Source organism: Bufo bufo, chromosome 6 (genome assembly GCF_905171765.1).
Source record: "Bufo bufo chromosome 6, aBufBuf1.1, whole genome shotgun sequence".
NCBI lineage: Eukaryota > Metazoa > Chordata > Amphibia > Anura > Bufonidae > Bufo > Bufo bufo.
The window spans coordinates 37,979,826-37,996,168 of record NC_053394.1 but is presented as its reverse complement, the minus strand read 5'-3'; the positions used below and the strand labels follow the sequence as shown (position 1 = coordinate 37,996,168).

Sequence of the window (16,343 nt, the reverse complement as noted above, 5' to 3'; positions counted from 1 at the left end):
CATGGTAACCATTCAGAAAAAGCTAAATGTCGGCTCCGGTAATGCGCCGAAACGACGTTTAGCTTAAGGCCGGATCCGGATCAATGCCTTTCAATGGGCATTAATTCCGGATCCGGCATTGCGGCAAGTGTTCCGGATTTTTGGCCGGAGCAAAAAGCGCAGCATGCTGCAGTATTTTCTCCGGCCAAAAAACGGTCCGTTCCGGAACTGAAGACATCCTGATGCATCCTGAACGGATTTCACTCCATTCAGAATGCATGGGGATAATCCTGATCAGGATTCTTCCGGCATAGAGCCCCGACGACGGAACTCTATGCCGGAAGACAAGAACAACGCAGGTGTGAAAGAGCCCTTAGTTAGTTAGTTAGTTAGCTTATATATATATATATATATATATATATATATAATACAGATAGTTAGTGGGAGATAGTCAGTGTAGGTTAGATAGTGATATAGTGTAGCTGATAGGTTCTGCTGTCCATACATACATGCTACAGACATAGTGCTGTGATGTCGCAAGTTCACAACAATACTTAGTGCACCAGTCAGTAATATGTAGTCAGACCTGCTAAAATCTGCTAAGTTGCACGTATTGCGCAAAAATATGGGCATCATTAATTGCCGATTTGCGCAATCGCGAATATATTGGAGCACTCTATCTGCATATAAAGCTGTTGTAATGTTCTTCCGTGCCAACCATTTTCTCCAGTCTCAGGAAACTTCTAGCAGCATGAAAAATGAAGCAACAGTGACCCACGCCTGCATTGCGCGCGCATTGCGTGAATATTACATTGCCGATTTTCTCAATCAAGAAAATAATCGCGAATTCGAGAATTCGCGAATATTCGCCCAAATATTCTCAAAATATTGCGAATTCGAATATTGCCCCTGCCGCTCATCACTAGTCAAATACAATGCTGAAATAATACTGCCTACAGTGCCTATATAATAATTCTATATGGAATACAAAACAGTGGCCTAAACACCCAAGTCATATTGCTATATGGTACCAAAAGCATGCCACCACCCATACAGTGCAGAAACAATAAAGCAAAACACTTTTTCTTAATAGGATCACCTTTTCTCCTATTTCAGACATATCCCCTCCCGGCAGCATCTGTAAATCAGGAAGCAAGGCGCAGGCTTCTAGAACCCGCTGATATCGCGCCTCATCTAGAGGTGACCCAAACAAGATGTTATCTCTCAGCGTGGCGTTCTGGATCCAGGCTTGTTGAGGAACATAGCCCACAGAACCCTGAAACACAAAGTTGCATTACTAATAAGACATTATATTACCCATAATGTTATACATATCTATGTGCAGTATTTTAGACAGGAGATGGAACTCACAGAATACAGTGTTCACGTTATACCTTTATGTTGATGTGTCCATAGACATGGTCCATTTCTCCAAGCATTGAAGAAACAAGTGACGATTTCCCAGAACCAACCCCACCAACTACTGCAACCAGGTTACCTTCCTTGATATTCAGGTTGACACTGCAAGAAGACAGCACATATGAACATCAGAGGTGTAGACATGTACAAAATTCTTAAATTTACCCATGCTAAGCCTAGAGGGGGAATATCTACTTCTACTACAGTGGGCCACCTAGGAGATATTGATAATTCATAAAGGACCTGTCCACCTTAAAAAATAGCTGTACACTTGGCAAAGCTTGAAACCTCAGATGATATGACTACACTTAGATGTCAAGAACCTGGTGTCCACCAACATAGAGCAATCAGTAGATGAATGTAGAAATACAGGCGATAGGTGTCACTAACTCACTACCATGGGTTCTTATCTCTGTACCAAGTGCTGTATTATTATCCTACTGCTACTATTATTATTTTGTTTTTTGGCAACATAAAAGTGCCTCCATTATTTTGCTTCTGTTGCAATACACATCAGGGCAGCATGCAATATTGCCTTACTTCTTCACTGCTGGAGATGTGCCTGGCTCCCAGGTAAAAGAGGCATCAGAAAACTGGATAGCAGCATCTGTGAATGATAAGGTACGTCTCACATTATGAACCAAAACACTATAAAACATAGCAAATCTTAGACTGGAAAACTGTTGTACCTACAATAGATGCAATTGCTATGTGGCTTGTGGTTCGAAGGGGGCAGAAAGTTGAGCTGCTCCTAGTGCCCGACACGGGGTCACATTATTTTCCTGCAGCTGCCACTCAGGGGAGTCACAGCATAGAGATTTTTACAGCTTTCTCTAATTTCACTAGCAGCTGTACAAATCCATCCAGAGAGCTCCCCCTAGAGGTGGCTGCAGGCCACCAGTCTTAGTATGTACCATACAAAGTGAAGCAGGGGGTTTGGAGCTGTTTGGAGTAGATTTATCAATTTATTTATCAACCCAGTTCTATTCCATAAATAAATTGAAAAATTTGGTATTCAGAAGTATCTGTGCCACTTTTTCCAACATACAAATAAGGGTAAAGTGAGCTCTGGGGCACATCAGATATCACAGGGCCCCATAGCAAAACTTAGTAAAAGCACCCTGATATTTCAGATATTTCTGAATTTATTATATTTTTTATTTGTGGATTAGGCAGAGTGCTGGTTCTCTTTAAGGAGACCAGCTATGTATGGAAACTTACTGGCAGTGCTCCATTGTATGGAAGTTATTGGCAATGCTCCATGGGAAAAGAATATGCAAAGAGGCATTTCCCAAGGAAGAGAACATCTCTTGTGGAAATAGCTCAATATGAGTCGAAATCCGACTTTTTAACTAACTTCCAGTAAATCTCTATACATAGCTGGTCTCTTTAAAGGGAACCTGTCACCTGCAAAACGCATATTAAACTGACCACAGTACCTTACAGTATCCCCCAGTGTGCTGTTAATCATGTTTTTATTTCCTCTTTGTGTTTCTTCATACTTGTTAAAAATGCTGTTTTAATGTTGGTTGGCGCTGTCTCCGAGTCAGGCTTGAAGTCAAGGGGGCAGCGGCCTCCTTGCTTCAAGTAAAGCTAAGCCCTCCCCTTACCACTCCTCTCTACAGTTAGATGGACATGCTGCTGTGATGTCAGGATTGCGCTCTTCTAGCGCATGCACGGTACGCTGCCTGTTACAGCGCGATCCTCACCCGCCTGCATTTTGCTGACTGCGGATGTGCCGGACAGTTCGATCGCGCGCGCGGCCGTCACGCTGTAACAGGCAGCGTACCGCGTATGCGCTAGAAGAGTGTGATCCCGGCATGACGGCAGCATGTCCATCTAATTGTAGAGAGGAGGGGTAAGGGGTGGGCTTAGCTTTACTTGAAGCAAGGAGGCCGCTGCCCCCTTGACGTCAAGCCTGACTCGGAGACAGCGCCAACCGACATTAAAACAGCGTATTTAACAAGTATGAAGAAACACATGATTAGCACCATACTGGGGGATACTGTAAGGTACTGTGGTCGGTTTAATATGCGTTTTGCAGGTGACAGGTTCCCTTTAAGGAGACCCAGGAGGCCGCCTAAGCTGCATTCAAGGCATAGCACCAAGCCGGAATTTGACTCTTAGAAAGCCACTTCCACAAGGTGGCGCTAAAGATGTTTTTCTTTCCTTAGGAGATATCTCTTTGCATATTCTTTTCCCATGGAGCATTACCCATAAGTCTCCATACCGAAACAGCTGTCTACGCATGGATATTTGGCTTGGGTGCTCTGTGAGAAGGCATAAATGTTGTTCTTGGGCCAACCCCTTCAAGCTTAAGTTTTACTATTGGGCCCTATGATTTCTATGTACAACCCTGCTGCAAAATAAGTACTGGACTAGAGTAGTCACATCTTGTCACGGCTTGGTGGTAGTTTGCCGTGACACTTTCGCCGCGCATGATGGTTGCTGGTGGCAACGTGTTGTTTGTTATGCATGCGTGTGCATTTCCCCTTTAAGGCTATTTCCCTTATTATTTCAGGTGTGTATGGGGTTAAGGTGTGTGCAAGGTGGAGCTGGGTGTGGTCTTTTGGCTCTTATTTTTCAGAGTTGTGAGCCTGAGGTCAGATTGTCTTCAGTGTCTTGAGGAGCTGGTGCTTTTCCATCTGCCCAGTCCTTGAGGGCCACCTTATGGGACACCGATGTCACCCCTTTGTGTCTGTTGCTGTTACCCTACCTCACTTGTTGTATTTTTGGTGTGGGTTTATGTTTGGGGTTTGTTGTTATGTCTGGTTGTGTGTTTTATGTCTGGCCTGTTTGGTGTTTCAGGTCAGCATGAAAGCATGACATATCCTTTGTATGTCCTAACCTCCGGAAGGGGGTGCCTGGAGTTCCCCGGAGGGGGAACTACAAGCAGCTCGGCCTGGTGCCACCATGGTTCTTGCCGCATGGTGGTCCAGGTTGTTATTACTGGTGTTTGTGTTTGGTGTTCGTGCTGGGTCCTGCCTGGTGTGTGTGTTTGGGCTTATGCGCATTACCAGGATCCAGTGATAGCGGCGCGTACGGCTCAAGGTTCTATTTCAGCTGTTTCAGGTAGGTGTCCATGTTGGTCCTGTTGGCAGTGGTGTTTTCTGCCTCTGGACACTTACCTGTCATGTTGTCTACTGCTGGCTACTTCTTCCCCATTGCTGCTTGGCCTGTTTGAGACTCCGGTTCCTCCGTGTCGTGGAGGAATCGGTTGTCTCCACCTTCTGACGCCATATTGCAGGGACCGTTAGGGTCAGTAGGGCCTAGGTTCGAGAGTTTGAGTTCCCCTACCATCAAGGGCGGCTCATATAGTCAGGAGGTCAGGGATAGGATTTGGGAATGCTTAGTTGGTTACCAGCTCCCTTTTCCCTGCTTCCAGGCCTATCTGCTACCCTATTTTTCCCACATTGTATGGTGGGGGGTTCCCAACCATGTCCCATAAAGGCCACTCTGTTTTTTAGCCTTCGGAAGAGGGCTCAGCATGTGTTGTCTGAATGTTTTCTGGTGCACATGCTTATCCTCCGGAGGGAGGGTGAAAGGGGAGTTACTGTTAATGGCGCGGTTCTTGGTAACAGGTGTTGCCATGGTTGTTGAACCGTTGCTTGTGTTGGTGTGTCCCCTCGTCCATTCTCGGTGGTTCCTTGCTCTTGGGCTGGTTTCTGGCAGCATTCCTTTGGTGTACTGGCTGTGTGCTGGTTGGGGAATGCTTCCTGGCAGCTGCCCAGAGTGTGAACTGTGTCTGAGATGGATGTGGTGTTCAGTGCGGTTTCTTCTGACTGCTTGTTGGCTGGCTGCCAGAGGCCTAATTGGTGGTCCTGGTATGCTGGCGGCAGTTTTGAGGGACGTGCTGATACCGAATCTGCACTTTTTTTCCCTCATTATGTTTTGGGGAGGGCTTTGATGGGAGGCAGTGTCACGCCTTAGTGGTAGTTTGCCGTGACACTTTCTCCGCGCATGATGGTTGCCGGTGGCAATGTGTTGTTTGTTATACATGCGTGTGCACTTTCCCTTTAAGGCTGTTTCCCTTCCCTTTTCAGGTGTGTATGGGGTTAAGGTGTGTGCAAGGTGGAGCTGAGTGTGGCCTCTTGGCTCTTATTGTTCTGAGTTGTGAGCCTGAGGACAGATTGTCTTCAGGATCTTGAGGAGCTGGTGCTTTTCCATCTGCCCAGTCCTTGAGGGCCACCTTATGGGACACCGATGTCACCTGATGTCTTCTGATGTCACCCCTTTGTGTTTGTTGCTGTTACCCTACCTCACTTGTATGTTTGGTGTGGGTTTATGTTTGGGGTTTGTTGTTATGTCTGGTTTGGTGTTTCATGTCTGGCCTGTTTGGTGTTTCAGGTCAGCATGGATGGCAGACATATCCTTTGTATATCCTAACCTCCGGAAGGGGGTCCCTGGAGTTCCCCGGAGGGGGAACTACAAGCAGCTGGGCCTGGTGCCGCCATGGTTCTTGCTGCATGGTGGTCCAGGTTGTTATTACTGGTGTTTGTGTTTGGTGTTTGTGCTGGGTCCTGCCTGGTGTATGTGTTTGGGCCTATGTGCATTACCAGGATCCAGTGGTAGTGGCGTGGATGGCTCGAGTTCCTGTTTCAGCTGTTTCAGGTAGGTGTCCATTAGTGATGGACGAACATCGGCCGAGACGATTCGCAAACCGCGTGTTCGCGGCGGGCCCCATTCACTTTAATAGCAGGCGAACCTGAAAAACCTTCAGGTCATATTTGCAGCCAGCAAACACTTACTGGAAGTACACAAATAGTCCCACAACATGGACAGTGATATACCAGAGGGGGATCGTTGGCAAAAATCCCCACAAAAAATATGTATGTCAATCAGGGGCCATTTTTATGCGTCTTAAAGGGAGATTCTCAAAAATGTGCCCTGCTGGAGCCTAGAGGAGTTTTATTTCCTATCAGTGTGATGTATACAAATGTGCAGCACTTCATGTTTTTGTATCCTGCAGATTCTCCATTAAAAAAATGCATGTACGGCATCAGTCTGAGGCATCTGTTAACGCATACATTTTTGGTATGCATTAAATGGATCGCAAAAATAGGATGTAAACACAGCCCTAGTGTCAGAATAAGCACCAGTACACAGTGGAGCAGCGTTGCGGAGAGGGGAGGCCGCCATGTACTGACAGAACGCTACCTGGCCCTGGTGGTCAGGGATGAGGACTGTGTTTCACAAGGATCATTTTCTACTGGGAAATACAGGGCACAGTATAATACACTAGAATCTATATAATATAAAGATATTAGCCCTACCCGTGAATAATAATACAATTAGGTGGTCATTTATTATATAGAAATACGTCTATGTTAGGCGTATTTCTGACACAGATTGTGGTGCAAAGGTCCTTAGCACCGCAATCTGCATATTTTTCCTGCTCCGGCCAGGTCTAAAAAAGGATGGCGTGGGCAGGGAAAGGGATACAGTTATGGCCATCCAGTTATTGGATACCACGGTCATACATTGACCGTTTAACACCTCTGTACAGTGACAGGATAACACCGCCATACCGTGACCGGATAAAAGGGTATAAGAGGGCACAGTACAGGGAATGACTAGAGGCACTGCACAGGGTGTGGTAAGAGGGCACAATGCAGGGTATAAGGGGGCACAGTACAGGGTGAGGGGCACAGTAAAGGGTGAGGGGCATAATACAGGGTGGGGGGCACAGTCACATGACCCTGTGACATTAAAATGTCCTTATCGTGAATGCGGTTCAGACGCCACCATAATGAGAGGCAGAGGAGTGAGACAGCGGTGTGATTATGTGGCTAGAGATAAAAATGTAACTGTCGGCCAGTACAGGCCCCAAAATTTAGGCAATAGTCATTCACCTGACAGCAAAGAACTTTGGATTCTGTAGCTGGAGGTGCATTAGGCGGTCACAGGATAAATATGTAACTGTTGGCCAGTATAGACCACAAAAATTAGGCAATAAGCATTAGAGATGGCCCAAGGTCGTTTCATGGCGAACTTTGCTCGTTCGCAGTTCGCCGGCGCCAAATTCTTTTACATTGTGAAGAACTTTGACCCATGACACATCCATCAGGTGTTACAGGACAGCCAATTGAGAAGTTTCAGCACATGGACACACCCCCTACCTTATAAATAAACACGATCTGGCCGCCATTTTACATTCAGTCTTTTGCCAGTGTAGGGAGAGGTTACTGTGTGGAGCAGGGACAGACTGTTAGAGACACCAAATGCTAGCTAATAGGGACACAAAAGTCCTTTTAAGACTGGTATAGGTGTGCTATCGATAGGTGTGACTTACTGAGGGGTGTGATATACTTATAATATATTTCTAACATAGAAAGTATATTTCTAACATAGAAAGTATATGATAGTGCATTTGTATTGTGCAGCAGTTGTGTGCGTTTCTGAAGAGATACTGCAGCTATACAGAGGGGCAAATGCTATTGGAACAAATAATTTTAAGTGGTGTGATATACCAGTTGACACCCAAAAAAACTGATTGAGGCAGGGGTGTGATATACCAATAATATACTTTCTATATAGTGCATTTGGGTAGTGCAGCATTTGTTTGCGGTTCTGCTGTGTTACCGCAGCTACACAGAGTGACAAACGCTATTGGAACAAATAATTTAAACTAGTGTGATATACCAGTTGCCCCCCCAAAAAAGTGATTGAGGCAGGGGTGTAATATACCAATAACATACTTTCTATATAGTGCATTTGGGTAGTGCAGCATTTGTTTGCGGTTTCGCTGCGTTACCGCAGCTACACAGAGTGACAAACGCTATTGGAACAAATAATTTCTACTGGTGTGATATACCAGTTGCTGTAGCTGGACAGCTAAGACCTGTCCTAGGTTGCTAATATAGCTTATATGTTTATATAGCTAAACCTGCCAATAACCTTAATACAGTCCCTATGTTTGTGTGTTAAAGACAAAAGCAGAGTTATTTACAGTGACTTTATGTTTGGATGTCATGTAATAGTTATATTTTGTGTTCATAGAAGCAGATAAGATAATATGCCTTTAAGATTCATTATATAATGTAAGGTAAGCTCAATGACACAGCAGACACAACAGAAAGCATAGAGTTAAACTGTTGTTGCTGGGCAGGAGTCTTGACCAATCACAGCCAGCCTCACACACAGCAAGAGTTTTGACCAATTACAGCCAGTCTCACACACAGCTTGTGTGGGAAATTCCCCTAGCATGAGCTGTTGGAATCATTATTCACCAGAGAGAGAAGCTGAACCGACACACACTCCACTAAGAGCTGTGGTTTATGGAAGCAAGAGGCCAAAATAGGTATCTAAAACATTTATCTATTGTTCCTACTGTTAATATAGTGATTAGAACTGTATACTGAACTAGTTATATATGTGTTTACTTACAGTTCCACCAATTGCAAACTACAAAGTTCACAATTGCAACCATTCAAATTCCATATTGCAATCCAAATTGCATACAACCATACCAGATCATACTCAACAAATCTGCAAATAGTTACTGCTAACTGCATACTGCAAATTGCGACCAAATTCAGAAAGGAGAACTATTAGTTAGACCTCAGATATACCTCTCAGAGAGATCATAAATTGCTTAAATAACTTAAAGTGAGAGTACAGATACTGAAGAGAGAAATATATCCACCATTTTATGTTGAATGACAAGATTGAACAGTTAAACAACCATCTTATGCATACCGCCATTTTGTGATATCTTTTCAACATATGTTATGTACGTGGACTATCTGCTGCGGAGGCGACAGTGTTATATATGAAAAAAAGTTGAAGTTAATAAAGAAGCTATTTCAACCATTTGGTGTGCTCTTTAAACCTACTGCTTCCATAGAACGGCACTAGAGGAATTACAGACTAATAGACAGTCTGGTTAGACTAAAAGTCAGAGATATCAAAATTCTTCTAATGCCACAGCGCAAAAGGCACTTCATAGTGCTGCACCTGCCACAGTTGCACCCCAAAAAAACTGATTGAGGCAGGGGTGTGATATATCAATAATATACTTTCTATATAGTGCATTTGGGTAGTCAGCATTTGTTTGCAGTTCTGCTGTGTTACCGCAGCTACACAGAATGACCAACGCTATTGGAACAAATAATTTCTACTGGTGTGATATACCAATTGCCCCCCCAAAAAACGGATTGAGGCAGGGGTGTGATATACCTTCTTCCACAAATAATGCTCTTCTATAGGGACTTTGTCACAGTGTCATTTTGAAAATGACAAGGCAGAGGAAGAGGCAGGCCATTCCGCAGGGGTGGTAGGGGTCAGGCAGGTGCACCAGGCCGGAGCCTAAGTGGGAAGTTGCAGAAGGTGCATGCGATTATGTCAAAGGATGCACCAGCCTTCCACTTCTGCACCATCCTCATCCTCTATATCTGCACCCACTTCACTCTCTGCTGTGTGCACCCCCAAAGACACCACCACCATATCCCCTCCGCTGGAGTCAGAGGAATTATTTCCCCATCCATTCCAAGACCTTATTGATGCGCAGCCATTCTTGGCATCGGATCAGGAAGAGGAGGTATCAACGGTCTCCACCCAGCAGTCTGACGACAGTACCCAGATCAGCCCAAGGAGAGTAGTCCCCGCTGTTGCTGCCTACTCCGAGATCTTTCATGTCAGTGGTGGTAAAGGTGACGATGATGAGGTGTCGATGGACGTCACGTGGTGCCCACAAGAGAGGAAGGGGAGGGGAGTTCAGAGGGAGAGACGGAGCAGCAGAAAGGGAGGAGAAGGAGGAGAAGCAGGCAGAACTTACAGTGCACAGGAGGCAAAAAGCAGACTGCTAATGTATCTGGAATGAGCCATCCACCATGCACGGTCTGCTCCCAGGACGCCGGCACATGGTTCCGCAGCGTGGGCTTTTTTAACGTGTCCGCTGCTGACAATAGTGTTGCCATCTGCAGCCTGTGTTGTCAAAGCATAAGTCGCGGTAAGCCCAACACTCACTTAGGGATGACCGTCTTAAAAAGGAACCTGGCCTCCCATCACAGAGCCCAGTGGGAGCAACACTGTCGGAACCCACAAAGCCACACTCCTGGCGCTCCAAGTCCTGCCTCTTCTCCTTCTCCTCTCACCTCCCATTTGTCCTCCACTGCACTTTCCACTGTGCTGTCGTCGCGTTCATCTGGCAAAAGGCAGGCGCCCGTGGCCCAAATGTTCGAGCTTAAAAAGATGATGACGCTGGATAACCCTCTTGCCCAATGGCTGACTGCTGGCTTGTTGGAACTGCTAGCCCGCCAACTACTGCCACATAAACTGGTGGACTCAGAGGCCTTTAGAAAATTTGTGACCATTTGCACAACGCAATGGAAGGTCCCCGGAAGGAAATATTTCTCCCAGAAGGGCATCCCGGAGCTATATGTGTCGGCACCAAGATACTGTACATCTGACCACAGACACGTGGTCTAGCAAACACGGGCAGGGAAGATACATAACTTTTACTGCCCACTGGGTGAACCTTCTGACGGCTGTCAAGCATACAACCCGTGGCACCCGTTTGGATTTGGTGCTGCTGCCACGGATTGCATGCAGGACTGCCTCTTCTTCTCCTCCTCCTACTCCATCCTCCGTTTCCTTCTTGGCTGACTCCTCCTTTTCCACTGCTACCGCCTCTTCTCCTGCACCCCTTCAGCTCCCCAGAACCTATTCGACGTGCCAGGTGAGACGTTGCCATGCTGTGCTGTGGCTGTTTTGCCTGGAAGCCAAGAGCCACACCGATCCTGCACTCCTTTCAGCTCTGTGGTCACAGGCTGATCAGTGGCAAACCACGCTCAATTTGACAGTTGGTAAATTGGTGTGCCACAATGGTGCCAATCTGCTGATCGCGCTGAAACAGGGCAAAATGACACACATGCCGTGCATGGCACACGTCCTGAACTTTGTCGTGCAGCGATTCGTTGCCAAATACCCCAGGGTCCAGAACGTCTTGCGGCAGGCCAGGAAAATCTCTGGCCATTTTAGAAGATCTTACACAGCCATGGCTCGCCTTGCTGACGTTCAGCGGCGACACCACTTGCCTGTCAGACGTCTGATTTGTGATTGCCCGACGTGCTGGAACTCCACCTTGTATATGCTTGATAGGCTGCTCCTGCAGAAACATGCTGTTAACGACTACCTGTACGAACTCTGCGGCAGGACAGGTTCTGGGGAGCTTGTTTTTTTTTTCACCGCGCCAGTGGCTGCTCCTGCGCGATGCATGCAGACTTCTACGGCCATTTGATGAGATCACCAAACTGGTCAGTCGCAGCCAGGGCGCCATCAGTGACATTGTATCTTACGCCTTTTTTCTGGAGCGTGCATTGCGTTGTGTCATTGATCAAGCCATCGAGTAGCAGGAGCTGGAAGATGAGGAAGTCGCTATGCTGAATGAATTCCCAGGGGGGCTACTCCATCTGAGACAAGTTAGCAGGAGTCTGAAGAGGAGTCAGAGGAGGATGGTGACTGGAGGGAGGAGGAGGAGGAGCAAGAAGAGCAGGCTTTAAAATTTTCGGGGATCCCTGGTGTTGTCCGTGGCTGGGGGGAGGAGACCGAGGACGACATTCTCCTGAGTGATGAGCAGGAGCCAGGGCGCTCCACCGCTTCCAATTTAGTGCAAATGGGGTCCTTCATTCTCCAGTGTTTGAAGAGGGACCCCCATATAAAAAGCATAAAGGTCAAGGACCTGTACTGGGTGGCAACGTACTTAGACCCCCGGTACAAACACAAAAGGGTGGACATGTTACCAGCATCACAGAGGGCTGTCAGAATGCAGCATTTCCAGGTCTTGTTGCGAGAGATGCTGCATTCTGCTGTTGCGGGCACTAGCAGAGGAATTTCCAACCACAGCGAAACAGGTGCGGGTACCAATCCTACCGTGACTGCAAAAGGAGGGCGGTTTGAAGATGTGTTGGTTACTTCGGATATGAGATCATTCTTGCAGCCAACCCATGGACAGCCGCCCTCCGGATCCAGCCTCAGGGAATGCCTAGACCGACAGGTGCCGACTATATTGGGTTAACGGCCGATGTGGATGCTCTGAGAAGCGAGGAACCTCTTGACTACTGGGTGTGCAGGCTTGACCTGTGGCCAGAGCTGGCACAATTTGCCATGGAACTCTTGGCTTGCCCCTCGTCGAGTGTCCTGTCCGAAAGGACGTTCAGTGCAGCAGGGGGGATCGTGACCGAAAAGCGCACCCGCCTAGCTCACGACAGTGTGGACTACCTCACATTTTTAAAAATGAATGAGGCATGCTTCTCAGAGGAATTTAACACCTGTGATGACCACGTGTAATTGAATTTCCGCATGCCAGCCCACACATATCCGCCACGACCCAGAACAAAGAATGGTCCTTCTCTTATGTATATACAGCGGCATAAAAGGCCTTTTATGTTAGGTGAATGCCTATTGCCTAATTTTTGGGGCCTGTACTGGCCGACAGTTACATATTTATTCTGTGACCGCCTAATGCACCTTCAGCCACAGAATCCAAAGTTCTTTGCTGTCAGGCCCTATTAGCTAGTGTTTGGTGTCCCTAAGGCCTCATGCACACGACCGTTCTGTTTTTTTGCGCAATTTGCGGAACAGAACAGGCTGCCCATTGTAGAAATGCCTATTCTTGTCGGCAAAACGGACAAGAATAGGACATGTTCTATTTTTTTTGTGGGGCTACGGAACGGAGCAACGGATGCGGCCAGCACACGAAGTGCTGTCCGCATCTTTTGCGGCCCCATTGAAGTGATGCAGACCAGAACAACGGTCGTGTGCATGAGGCCTAACTGTCCCTGCTCCAAAATGCAACCTCTCCCTACACTGGCAAAACACATTATGTAAAATGGCTGCCAGATCAGGTTCTGTTATAGGGTAGGGGGTGTGTCCATGTGCTTAAACGTCTCAATTGGCTGTCCTGTCCCACCTAATGTCATGGTTCAAAGTTTGGCGCTATGCAAGAAAATATGGCTCGTGCGAATATCGCCATATGTTTGCATGTTCGGCGAATCGCAAACAAGCAAAGTGTGCCGCGAAAACAACCGCCGGGCGAACCGCAATGCCATCTCTAGTGTCCATGTTGGTCCTGTTGGCAGTGGTGTTTTCTGCCTCTGGACACTTGTCGCGTCGTCCTCTGCTGGCTGCTTTCTTCCCCTTTGTTGCTTAGCCTGTTGGAGACTCCGGTTCCTCTGTGTCGTGGAGGAATCTGTTGTCTCCACCTTCTGACGTCATATTGCAGGGACTGTTAGGGTCAGTAGGGCCTAGGTTTGAGAGTATGAGCTCCCCTACCATCGAGGGCGGCTCATATAGTCAGGAGGTCAGGGATAGGATTTAGGGATGCTTAGTTGGTTACCAACTCCCTTTTCCCTGTTTCCCGGCCTAGTTGCTGCCCCGTGTACCCACCTTATTGTACGATGGAGAGTTTCCCCCACTCCCCACCGTGACACATCTACTGGCAATTCATAAGACCAATGTAGTGGGAATTTAGGAGGAGGAGATTTATCTCCCCCTTACTCCCATTTTTTTTTGTCGTAAAACGGTCACAAACTTGGGGTCTGCAACTAAATTTAGTCGCAATTACAGTTTTTATGCTGCCCTCGTCAGTTTCCAAATAGGAGGCATGGCGAAGGCAGTAAATGGGTGGGGCCATCAGCCTCAGCATATTTATTATCATTTATGTTGGAAACTGGCATAAACTATGACTGAAATCTACGTCAGCTACGAGCTGGCATAGATTTCAATCAGACACACAGACTGCACGTTGTCATGAATGCATACTCTGGCGGTGAAGGGCTTATGAAGACCGGAGTAGAACATACCGATCTTGATAAATCAGGATTTGCAACCACTGGGCTACCACTTTATGCTCTAAATGTATGAATATGGATGAGACTTTGATGTTTACTTACCAACAGTGGGATCATTGCTTATGGCAGAGTTATCCAAGTCATCCCCTCCCAAGTATTTCTCCAGGCGGGCACAGGATACATTTGTCTGGAAATTGGAAAGAGTCATTAGAAGTCTGTTATATACACAGTGGTTACACACAGTACAACTATAGTTACGTTCTTAGTAAAGTTAAAAACTGACCATTTGCGCAGTGCCGAAGAGACCCTGCCCAGGGGGTGCCCCTAGCCCCTCAGTAAAGACAAGTTGTGCAGAGGATTCAGACATATATCTTTTACGGTCTTCCCCAACCTGGTCATGCATGTATTATGCACATAACACCTCTGTCAGACGTCTGGCATCCCTGTTGCGGCCGCAACACATAGGTGCATTTTCAATACGACAATAGGTCTCCATGTCAATGTGCAACGGGCGCCTCTCCCTAGGGCCCTCTATATAACGCGTGCGTCCCAGGTGTAGGAAATGCCGAGTGGTATAGGGCGGCCTAAAATGCCTCTTTATTCGTGTCACGGTGCTCCTACCTGGATACGGGTGGACCCCAGGCTTTGGCCCCAAAGCAACAAATAGGGGGAATAATTGAGGGATAAAAGAGTAACTTACATAGAAACATAGAAACATAGAATGTGTCGGCAGATAAGAACCATTTGGCCCATCTAGTCTGCCCAATATACTGAATACTATGGATAGCCCCCGGCCCTATCTTATATGAAGGATGGCCTTATGCCTATCCCATGCATGCTTAAACCCCTTCACTGTATTTGCAGCTACCACTTCTGCAGGAAGGCTATTCCATGCATCCACTACTCTCTCAGTAAAGTAATACTTCCTTATATTACTTTTAAACCTTTGCCCCTCTAATTTAAAACTGTGTCCTCTTGTGGTAGTTTTTCTTCTTTTAAATATGCTCTCTTCCTTTACCGAGTTGATTCCCTTTATGTATTTAAAAGTTTCTATCATATCCCCTCTGTCTCTTCTTTCTTCCAAGCTATACATATTAAGGTCCTTTAACCTTTCCTGGTAAGTTTTATCCTGCAATCCATGTACTAGTTTAGTAGCTCTTCTCTGAACTCTCTCTAGAGTATCTATATCCTTCTGGAGATATGGCCTCCAGTACTGCGCACAATACTCCAAGTGAGGTCTCACCAGTGTTCTGTACAGCGGCATAAGCACTTCACTCTTTCTACTGCTTATATCTCTCCCTATACATCCAAGCATTCTGCTGGCATTTCGTGCTGCTCTATTACATTGTCTTCCCACCTTTAAGTCTTCTGAAATAATTACTCCTAAATCCCTTTCCTCAGATACTGAGGTCAGGACTGTGTCAAATATTCTATATTCTGCCCTTGGGTTTTTACGCCCCAGGTGCATTATCTTGCACTTATCCACATTAAATTTCAGTTTCCAGAGTTCTGACCATTCTTCTAGTTTTCCTAAATCCTTTTCCATTTGGCGTTTCCCTCCAGGAACATCAACCCTGTTACATATCTTTGTGTCATCAGCAAAAAGACAAACCTTACCAGCGAGGCCTTTTGCAATATCACTTATGAAGATATTAAACAAAATCGGTCCCAGTACAGATCCCTGTGGAACCCCACTGGTAACATGACCTTGTTTTGAATGTTCTCCATTGACTACAACCCTCTGTTGTCTGTCACTCAGCCACTGCCTAATCCACTCAACAATATGGGAGTCCATGCTCAATGACTGCAGTTTATTGATAAGTCTTCTATGTGGGACAGTGTCAAAAGCCTTACTAAAATCTAGATATGCGATGTCTACTGCACCTCCACCGTCTATTATTTTATTCACCCAGTCAAAAAAATCTATAAGATTTGTTTGACATGATCTCCCTGAAGTAAACCCATGTTGTTTTTCATCTTGCAATCCATGGGATTTTAGATGTTCCACAATCCTATCCTTTAATAGGGTTTCCATTAATTTGCCTACTATTGATGTCAGACTCACTGGTCTATAGTTGTCACGGATGGTGTACAGGAAACAAGATAAAACAATACAAACAATGACTCACTGGACCCACAACTAAGGAACAAAAG

At 46.3% G+C, this 16,343-nt stretch overlaps 1 pseudogene; it reads right to left on the bottom strand.

The window, feature by feature from the left end:
• LOC121003107 overlaps positions 1-16,343 on the bottom strand; it is a 363,872-nt pseudogene that overhangs the window by 57,673 nt on the left and 289,856 nt on the right.